General features: G+C 44.5%; 1 protein-coding gene across 2 annotated transcripts in view; it reads right to left on the reverse strand.

The window, feature by feature from the left end:
* Ncoa5 (nuclear receptor coactivator 5) overlaps window positions 1–8,080 on the reverse strand; it is a 36,086-nt gene extending 28,006 nt beyond the window's left edge. The window contains exon 1 of one of the 2 annotated variants that reach the window (XM_052724774.1): window positions 7,608–8,080. The gene's annotated coding sequence lies outside the window, so the exon portion shown is untranslated. The remainder of the gene's footprint in view (window positions 1–7,607) is intronic. The other variant, XM_052724775.1, reaches the window with a different exon arrangement.
* Between the last annotated feature and the right edge of the window lie 3,200 nt (window positions 8,081–11,280).

Genomic DNA, 11,280 nt, shown 5'->3' on the forward strand with positions numbered 1-11,280 from the left:
TTATGCTGAATACAATGTTTAAATGCCTCACAGATACTCAATGGAGTAGGATTTACTTATTTAATTACTGCTTCTATCAATTTCCATTACCTCAAACTATAATATTTCTGGGGTTTGCTACTGATATTTTATTTCAATTCTTCAGACAAAAATTATTTTTGTTGTTTCGGCCTCTAGTTCCAAATTCTATTCAGCCAGGCGGTGGTGGTGCATGCCTTTAATCTCAGCACTCGGGAGGCAGAGCCAGCTGGATCTCTGAGTTTGAGGCCAGCCTGATCTACAAAGCAAGTTCCAGAACAGGCTCCAAAGCTACAGAGAAACCCTGTCTCGAAAAACAAAACAAAACAAAACAAAACAAAACAAAACAAAACAAAACAACACAAATTCTTCTGCCCCCCCGATTCCTAAATATTGGGATCAAAGGGTTCCAAAAAAACCATTAACTCTAATTTGTTGTTCTTTTAATTGTGAAATTGTGTGTGTATAGAGAGAGAGAGAGAGAGAGAGAGAGAGAGAGAGAGAGAGAGAGGGAGAGCAAGCGAGCATGAGAGCTTGGGCACTCTGGGGATTTAACCCATGATCTTGTTGTGAAGGGTGGGCAACACTCTACCACTGAGCTAACCCTAGTGTCACCCCCACCCCACAAGCTGAACTTTTTATTCTATATTCTGAAGCTCAAATCAAAAAAATTAAAAAACCCACAAGTAAGTATAGCTCTCACCCCTCTCTAAAGCTTCTTTTTGCAGCAAATGACTATTACAAAATCCACAAGCTGGTCAAAATGCAGAAAATAAAGGACCATGGGATGGCTAACCCCAAGTGATACATTTAAAACACAACCCCTATACCTAAGGCTCAGGAAACATCCTGGAAGAAGAGACAGAAAAATAATGTTAACAGCCAGAGATCCAAGACACCTTCTGTGAAGCAGTGTCTTGTAGACATGGCAAGGAAAAGCACCCATGAAATCTCAACAATACCATTGTCTAAACAGTATTTGTATAATGACAACACCAGTTCACATGCCAATATAGATGGGACATTCCACACAAGGCCCTACCCCCTAGATGAAGAGTTACATATTAGGCAATCAATGGCTGCTGAGAGAAAGGCAGAATCACTTTTCTCCAGGGACAAGCCTAATAGGCTATACAATTCTAAGTGGTTAGCCCTAAACACATGTACACAGTAGCAACATTAAAGAGACTCAGTAGTTATATACATGTACATGCGCACGTGTACACAGATCTGTGCACATGTATATATAATGCATATAAAATATATAATATAATACATATAATAGTATATAATATGTAACAATAAAAACAAAAAAAGAGGAGGCCATGAATTTGAAAGGGAGTTGGGGATGGGGACATAGGAATTGGAGGAGAGAGAAAGAGAGGGAGTGGAAATGTAAATACAGCACTCATGGATGAAATTCCCAAGCAAGAAATTTAAATGAAAAAATCTCACAAGTTATATTCATATGTAATCATGGGATACACTGTGATATTATAAGGTATGAATGTATGCATATTCATAATATGTCATGTGTACATACATGCATGTACAGTGTGGAATATCTGAGTCAAGTTACCATTCATCACTGCAATTTTTTCCCCTTGCCCATCATTTCCCCAACCCATAGCCTGCAGTAACCATCATTCTCTGCTGTTGTGAGATGGCTTCAGATTCCACAAAATAAGGTCACTGAGCTTTTGCCTATCTGTGCCTGGCGATACCCCTTTCCTTCTTTTGGCTAGGATCAGCAGATCTGAGCAAAGCCCTACTTAAGGAATTCAGTCAAATCACTTGATTTCTCTGAGCCCTGTCTTCTTGATAAAATGAATACTCTACTGTGTTCACTACGTTGATTCAATGAGACAAATCAACAAAAAGATTCACTAACTGAGAGTCAAAAAGATAAGCTAATCTAAAGTAAACCACGGACTACAAAAATTTAAAATACGGCTTTAAAACCAAAACAGAAAAGCTTAGTTCTTAATGAACTTGAAAAGGATAGTTCATAATTAACATACAGAATATTTATTTTATGTTGCCATTTGTCAAATTCATATTGTATAAGCTGGGCGGTGTTGGCACATGCCTTTAATCCCAGCATTCAGGAGGCAGAGGCAGGCGGATCTCTGAGTTTGAGGCCAGCCTGGTCTACAGAGCGAGATCCAGGACAGCTAGGGCTACACAGAGAAACCCTGTCTTGAAAAACAAACAAACAATTCCTACTGTACTAGGCTGTTGGATATGTGGAAATGATAAGGCTCACATCCCTACTTACAGGAGTTCACTGTTTAATAAAGGAGAAAGGTACTTACAGGGAAAAGACAGGTTATGGAAGAGGAAAGGAAGCACTGAGACAAACAGGGGAACTTGAAGGAAGAGAGGCTTGGGAAGAGGGAAGAACTAACTACCCGGCACATGTGAGTGCAAACGATACAACATCAGGAAACCACAGGATGTTTAGCACTTAGAAGAGCAGGACAGATGAAGCCAGTCTAAGACTAAATCTAGATACAAAACACTCTGCTATGAAAAAGGAAAAAAAATGATGGTAAAAGGACCCGCTAGATACAAGACATGAACTAAACTACCAAAACGAAGCTAAATTAACAATGCTTCATTACCTAAAATCATGGCAGGAGCGTTTAAACTTAAGGCAGTCTTTGCCAGGGAGGTGGCTCTGTGGATAAATGCAACCGCCATGAAAGCCTAGTGACCCGAGTTCAAACTCCAGTACCCATGTAAAGGAAGGAGAAAACTGACTCCACAGAGTTGTCTACTCTCCACCATATGAATGCTGAGACATGTGTGCACCCCCACATATCATACACATACTAATAATAAAGTTTTCAAAAATTTAAAGGACAGAATGTTGCCCATTACAGTAGCATTCTTTAGGGACCATTGGTTTGACAGTGGAAAAAAAAAAAAAGAGGTGGAGAAATTTCAAAAGATCATGATTTTACTTTTAATAATGGAATATAAAATGAACTGATAAAATAATAATAGCCAACAAGCTTCTCTTTAGCCAGTTTCCTAACATCTTAATAGTCACAGTCTATTAGTTCAGTGCACTATTCAGAGAGAAAACAGACAACCATTCTTCATTTTCTTAGCATCACTTAAAAACCCATCACCTCAGCTTTAAGTCCAGTGCTGGGGTAGGACAAAGGGTCTTGAGCACGCTGGGCAAATGCTCCAGCACCAGCTTCACCCAAGCCATCTTCCTTCCTTTTAAGTGGCACTTGAGCAGGGGTGAGTACATTCAGTCAGGCAGGAGAGTCTCAAAGCCTTTTCATCTTACAAAACTGAAACTCTATGTCCATGAAACAAAACCTTCCCATCCCTTCTCTCACATATATAGGTATGTTCCTACATATCACACACATACATTCATTCCCTATGTCACACTGCTTTAATGATGATGTGTCAGTACCTCCTGAAAAGATCATTTACTGCTCCCCCCTCCACCCCCTGTGCCCAGCTGAGGACGGAACCCAGGGTCACTGAGCTGAATCCCCAGCTGAAAGCTCATTTAAAACTCAAATTCCTAGGCCCTGTCCTAAGTTTACAGAATCTGAATATTAAGACCATGATTCAGTAATCAAACTAAAATCTAGGGCACTCAATAAATATTTGGGAAGTACTAGTCTGTTGTTACCTATTTATTCCTCCAGCTTACACAATATAACATACAGTTAGTTAGGCCTTCCATTCACAAGTCTCCCTAAACCTGTTCAAATAGAAATAACAAACATCAACTGTCAGAAAATCTAGTCACAGTCAGGATTATTACCTGATAGTGACGACTTCTGGTTTATGCTTGCACTTGTTTACAAAAGCTCTTAACTCTAAAAATGGTTCAGCTTCATAGTGTGAACTAGATTGCTTCTTACTTTTTTTTGCTAAGTTGTAGTGTAGTCTGAAAACTAGAAACAATAGTAATATTCAGAATGTCTGTGGACCTTTCCATAGCTACTACCTTATATTCAGAAGAATGCCTTTTCCTAACAGGGAATGTCTCCCAAGATCCAAATGTCTGCTTTTTAACTTCAGATCTGACACACATTTAGTAGTGTGAATGTGAAAGTATGTATGTGACCATCTTAATTTTCCCCCCAAATTTGCATTTAGGTAGTAAAACAAAACACTTCAAAGAGAACCCCAGGAGCAAAACAGTTCTGGCCTGCAGAATTAGAGTTTGCTCTTCATTAGCCAGAGAATGGGCTAATGAACTTAACATGCTTTCAAAAACAACAACTCAGTCAATTAAAGCATTAGATTGCACTCCCCTCATGACAGGGCCAGTGAGCCCCGAAACTGTGTGTTACTAACTTAAGCCTCTGGAACCTGTGTGGATGGTCCTGTTTCCTTTGGAGGTCACAGTGTGATTATACTTTTTAGACTGTTTTCAGGGACTGTGTGTTTCCATGTTTTAGTCATTGTCATAGCTTTTCTTTCTAACACTATGTTTCAGGGTTATTTCTCTTTCAGTAGGGTTTAGGAAGACTTCTAAATAGACAGCCTAACTGTATGTTATACTGTGTAAGCTGGAGGAATAAATAGGTAATTGACACCCTGGTATTGCTTTAGACAGCCTTACCCTTACCTTTCATCATTAAAGCTTCTATCAATGAGAGTAATAAGAGGGTCATTTTCTGTTGGGCACTGCTCTTTTAACTATCTGATAGTTTAACTCTAACCAGAATTGTCTACACACCGTGTATGCTGTTCATAGGACAAATCTTTTAGCACACACAAAAAGCTGACAGTGAGCTTTAAAGTATTAGTCTCAAAGACACATGGTAATCATTCATAAATCACAAGGTATACAGGAAGCAATGCAGTAGAAAGAACAATTCTTTGGGGAACACTTAACTGGAGGAGTTCATGGGAAGACAGAAGGAAAGTCATAATGAAACTATCATCATCATCTCTGGGACATTATATATATTACACACACACACACCCACACACACAAACAGTTAACATACAGAGAGGCCTCAGAACTCCTAGACTATGGATGCCACACAACATTGCTTAGTTTTGCCTATGAGATCTTTTATCTCTGACAATACTTTTCTCTCTCACAATTCTTTTTTTTTTTAAGATTTATTTATTCACTATGTATACAGAAGAGGGCGCCAGATCTCATTACAGATGGTTGTGAGCCACCATGTGGTTGCTGGGAACTGAACAGCCAGTGCTCTTAACCTCTGAGCCATCTCTCCAGTCCTCACAATTCTTAATATGTGATCTTGGGCAAGAAATCTTACACCTCTGAGCTCTCATTCCTGCATATGCACAAAACTCCCGAACACATACAACACCAATGCACCCACCTCACAAAGAACTTGCAGGAGCAGATGAGTGATATTTACCACATGCACTGCTAGCTGTGGATTCGCTCTGCAACAGAGTGCCAATGGTGAGTTTAGGAGTAGAGACAATATTTTTCACGTGGGGAGTCAAACACAGAAAACTGAAGGGCGTATTCCAAAGGCAACCTTTTTGTAAAAGGTTTTTTCAATCTTAAAAGCACAGATGAATTCCAGTTCTTACTGAAGCAACAAACTTATAAAGGCACTGCCATCTGCAGGCCACAAACATGGAATGCCTGTAATGGTTATTTAAAATGAAGTTTCATAGCAAACCTTTGCTCATGGGACTTCTAAAGCCTTTCCAAAGGCTGTTTATTTTTAGCTTGGAGCACTAGTAGATGATGCTCTATTTGCCTAAGTTCTGAAATGGACTCCTGAGTACAATAAAATTCCCCTTTCTTCTTTGCACAGGATTGCTGCTTAGAAATTTGAGGACAATGAATGACCTTATGTTTAATTTTACTCTGTTCATACCAAGGTCAGCCCTGAAGAACACAGACTTCTTGTCTTGCACAGCCCTTGGTCCAGTGGGGTATCTGGAATGGCCCAAGTAGGCTTTTCTGAGTTTCCTTTTAGGAACTAAAGTAAATCTGCTCTCACATTTTATAAATAACACATTTATGAAGAGATAACTAATGGGACATGGACCAGCTGATGTCTAGAAAAATGCCTGCCATTTAATCTTTGCAATGTGCCGGGCTGGTCCGGACATCATACAAGGAAAAGCGGTCTCTATGTTTAGGTTAAGAGTATGCATGTCAGGGGTCCCAAAGAATGTATGAAAGGTGAAAGATGAGCTAAAGGGAAGAGACAAAGAAACCGAAAGGAAGACATCCATGTTAACCACTGGTCAAGTGATCTCCAATCTCCACAAGGCAAAACTAGGGCCTTGTTTGAAATGGTTGATACAAAGTTACTTTTTCACACTCAGACTGACACACAAAAGAGTAAATGTACAATTGTCAAAAGCCCCATCAGGGTTTGCAGAAACATCCTTCAATGAACTGTCAAGGTGGCTACCACACCACATCGCTATAGGAAAACTGAGAAGGCACACCCAGTGTATCTGAGGGATGGTTCTTGCAGCTCCTGGGGATCTGCTTCTAAGTCAGTAATGGCAGCCTTTTACAGCGAGAATTATCATCCCGAAGATCCCAGGGCATTTCAATGGGATCTGGAATGCCGCGGGGGGGGGGGGGGGGGGGGAGGAGAATCTATATACAGTGAAAGCCACAACACCACAATTAACCCGGTACTTCTAGGGCAGCGGTTCCCAAAGCCTGGAGCGCACAACTTCAGGAGGAACAAGGACACAATGTTTATTTTAATAGACAGGTATTTATTTTTTTATGAGCGTTAGAAAAATAACTAGCTTTCCATTATACGGTTTGAGGTTGAAGTTTCCGCCTTAAACAAATGTATTTGGGGGGGGGGGTGTCAGAATCAGTTTTAAGAAAAACATTTAACATTTGGTAAATAGTACAGATAGATGGTAGGCGGCCTGTAAAGGTGCAGCGCGAGGGACGGAAGCGGGGAGATCTGGTCCTAAGCACAGCCCCTGGCCCGCTACGGTGGAGCGGGAAGGGCCCAGTGCTAGGGCCCTGGAAAGCCAGTAGGTTCCGGCGCCGTGTCCATGCAAACCTCGGGCATGGTTTCTCTCGCCCGGTTCTCCGGGCCCAGGGCGCGCTTCCAAAAGGCGGGCGAGATATCCCCCAAGTTGACATCTCGAGAACGCGCCCAGGGCGACAGCGCACCCAGGTTGCTCGGCGTGGGGGACACCGCCGCCGAGACCGGTATCCACGGCCCCGGTTCGAATCCCGCCTGCGCCACTGACTCGCTGAGCCCCTCCCGCCGTCCTCCCTCCCCGGGCGAGCGACTTCCCCAGACTGGTGCTCAGGGCGTACTCGGTCCTACAAAGAAGACTCAGCGGCTGCGACCGACGCGGGCCGCGCTGCCCACCTCAGCCCACAGTCGCTCGCCAACTGGGCTCGGCCAGACCCGGGTCTGGGCCGGGCCGGGCCGGGCCGGAGCCGGAGCCGGAGGCAGCCGCGCCCCGCACCGGGCATGCGCAGCCGCACGCGCGCGCCCGGAGACGAGGCCACGGCCGCGCGTCGAACGGACCCTCCCGCCACAGCGGCCCCGCCACCCCCAACTGCCGGCCCATCAGTCCTACGCGTCGGCGGACGGCCACCGCTTCCCGGCACTCACCGCTACCAGCGCGGCCGCCTCCCCGCCGCTCCTCGGCCTCAGGCCCGCCGCTACCGCCTCGGCCTCAGCCCACCTGCCCGCCGTAGGACAAAGGCGCCACCAACCGACCAGCGCGGGCACGAGGCAATGGCGGCCGGGGCGGAGTGTGGAGGTGGGGGCAGAGGGCGCGCACGCAGCGGCGGCCGCGGCAGTGACGTGAAGAGCGTGCGGGTTTACGGCAGGGCTGAGTTGAAGCGTCCATCTCCTTGGCGACGAGGGCGCGCAAGTGGCGTTGGGACGGCGGTTGGGAACGCCAGCGGTTGCCTAGTAACGGGGTCTCTGTTGAGGACCAGCTTTTCCCCCCCGTTTCCAGGGCCCTTCCTCACCTCGGTAACTGGGCAAATAGGACATTTAAGTCCCTCAATACTTTCAGCCCTGTACACCCAAACACCTGTTAGATCTGCATATTGGAGAATATGCGGTCTCCAAACCTGATCGCAAGGAACAAAGAGAGCAGAGAGGCGAAGAAAAAGCTGTATTTAAATTTACATTTAAATAGGTTGTGTATCCTATTAGTTTCGCTGACAAGATGCAAAAGTTGCGGTTCTTCTTGAGTTATTTCTTTGAGGAATATTCAAGATTAAAAACGAATTTCCTACAATGTTAAGTGTCAACCATAAAACATGTAAAAATGTTGCGCTTCCCCCTCCCCCCCCCCCCCGCCCCCCCCGAGTTTGTCACAGGGAATGGAATTTGCTCACAGAGTTGTAAACGCTCTCCATTAAAGCTATGGCTTCATGAATCGCCTCAGGGAACTCCTCAGATGCCATAGGGTCTCAGTCTAGTTCTTTACTCATTGGGAACAAGTACAGATCAAGTAAAATGGTGGCTGTGGAATTTGAACATATGTTCCTGTGTTCACTGTTTACCGACTCGCTGTGGAATATCTGCTACAAAGCCCTCAAAACTTGACTGGTGAGGTAGTTCTGAGGGTAAAGTCACATGCTACCAAGATCTGAGTTCAATCCCGAGATTGTGTACACACACACACACACACACACACACACACACACACACACACACTTAAATAAAGCCGGGCGGTGGTTCACGCCTTTAATCCCAGCACTCCGGAGGCAGAGGCAGGCGGATCTCCGTGAGTTCAAGGCCAGCCTGGTCTATAGAGTGAGTTCCAGGGCAGCCAGGGCTACACAGAGAAACCCTGTCTCAGAAAACAAACAAAAAACAAAAAAGAAGCAGGCAGATCACTATGCATTTAAGGCCAGCTTATACATAAGGAGCTTCAGACCAGCAAGGGAGACCCTGTTTCAAAAAAAATTTTTTTAATTATAAAATAATTCTTTAAAAGACTCTGTGACTTGTTATGTACTTACTTGCTAGGCACCATTCTTAGCAAATAGAGACCCTTCTCTGTTTTCTTGGAGAGTAGAGACTAGTAGAAAGAACAGGTTAAAAAAAAAATCACACTAGGGTGTGTAGCTGCACAATGAGGTATGTACTGGGGGGGAAGTAGGCATTCTCAGCTAGAACCTAACCTTACACACAGGTGAAATAGTTGTAAAATGATAAGAATCAAAACAGAAGTCTGTTCAAATAGGTAGTCAACAGGCACTCATCCTTTCTTCTCTAAAATAGTTCCTAAGGTATGGGGCTGGAGAGATGGCTCAGCACTTGAGAACGTTTGCTTCTCTTGCAGAGGACCAAGTTGGGTTCCTAGCGACTATATGTTAGCTCACAACTGTCTGTAACTCCATTTCCAGGAGATCCAATACCAGATTCTTGCCTATGCGGGCACCAGGCACGCATGTGGTGCATAGACATACATTTAGGCAATGCACTCATGCACATAAAATAAAAATAAATATTTAAAGTACATCCTAAATTACAAAAATTTAGTTAGAATCATACCAATCGGGTTATTAAGCTAAAGCATGGGCTGGGATGTGGCGCAGTTGGCAGAATGCTTGCTTACCATGCAGGCAGCACCGGAGTGCACCCCAGCACTGCATAAACGGGTGTGGTTTTGCAAGCCTCTACTCCTAGCTCTCAGGAGGTGAAGGAAGGAGGATCAGAAGCCCATGGCCATCCTCTACTACACAGTGAGTTGGAGGCCAGCCTGGGCTACATAAGCCAAGGGCAAAAACACTTGATTTTAGAGGTGTAGGAAGGAAAAACAGACACAATCTTTGTCCTTGGGGAGCTCACAACCCATTAGGGAGCACAAGTGCATACATCACCACTGCTCGGCTTAAATGGTTTCTTTTTTTAAAGGTTTATTATGTATACAGTGTTTTGCCTACATGTCAGAAGAGGGCACCAGATCTCATTACAGATGGTTGGGAGCCACCATGTGATTGCTGGGAATTGAACTCAGGGAGAAAAAGCAGCCACTGCTCTTAACCTCTGAGCCATCTCTCCAGCCCTAAATGATTTCTTTTATGTATTGCTTTGGTGCTTTGGTCATGGTGTTTTATTATAGCGAAAGGAAATAATTAAAACATTGCTGCCCAGAATGAAGTCTTTGTAACCTTGTGCTCAAATGTGTTCTTTTGACCATAAGCAACATTGTTCTTTGAGATAAAGAATTCTAAGTCAAGGAGTACCAGACTGGTGTATACCTTCTAACTCATCACTGATGGACTCCAAAGTATGGCTGGTGAGTAAAATGAAAGTTGGTGATGATGCCAAATGCATCTTTTATTTCAGTATTGTGATGGTTTAGTAAGAGTGGCCCCCACAGGCTCATGTATCTCAGTGCTTGGTTAGCAGGGAGTGGTACTTTTTGAAAGGATTAGGAGGTGTGGCCCTGCTGGAAGAAGTGTGTCTCTGGGGGTGAGCTCCAAGGTCTCGAAGGCCAATGCCAAGCCCAGTGTGTCTCCTCTACTGTTGCCTGTGGATCAAAATGTAGAACTCTCAGCTCCTTCTTCAGCACCATGTCTGCCTGCACACCCCCATGTCCCACCGTGATGATAAAGGACTAAACCTCTGAAACTGTAAGCCAGCCCCTGATTAAATGCTTTCCTTTCTAAGAGTGGCTGTGGGAACACTGACTGAGACAGACGTAGGGATGGCTGTCTGCACTTTGCCCCTGAAACACCACCCCTAGCAGGCAGCTGGTAACTGCTAGGTACCTGCCTCCCCCGGGGTGTGGCCAAGGGGGGACCCCTTAAGACCTGGAATGCATACATGCTCTTTCTCTCTCTCTTGGCTATCTCGTGGTCTTGGATGCTGGATGCTGGTGCTGTGGAAGGCAGAGTTCTCCAGAGAACCGCGCTGGACCGCGCCACACCCCTCCTGGATCCTGCGACCAACTCCCTTATGTTTATTGTAAGTTAACACAGAATAAATCCCTTTTGACTATCAGACAGACTCCGTGGAATTGCCACTTTAGACAAGTACCATTAGATAAATGTCTATTAGTGGTATTGCTGGACCCAGGCTAATTCCCTTAATTTCCTGAGGAGCCTCTAGCTAGCTTTCTATAACATCTGTACTGATGCACGTCCCCATCAGCACGGCCTGCCTCTTTGCATCCTCACCAACATTTGTCAGTTTCTGTCTCTGTTTGCTTGCTTCTAAAGTCTTGCTTCTGTGGCCCATGCTGGCCTCCAACTTGTGGTGATCTTTGTGTATCAGCCACCAAAATGTTGACGATCACTAGTGTTTTCTTCTAAAT

The sequence above is a fragment of the Peromyscus californicus genome, unplaced genomic scaffold (assembly GCF_007827085.1).
Source record: "Peromyscus californicus insignis strain IS unplaced genomic scaffold, ASM782708v3 Scaffold_7__1_contigs__length_154581171, whole genome shotgun sequence".
NCBI classification, from domain to species: domain Eukaryota; kingdom Metazoa; phylum Chordata; class Mammalia; order Rodentia; family Cricetidae; genus Peromyscus; species Peromyscus californicus.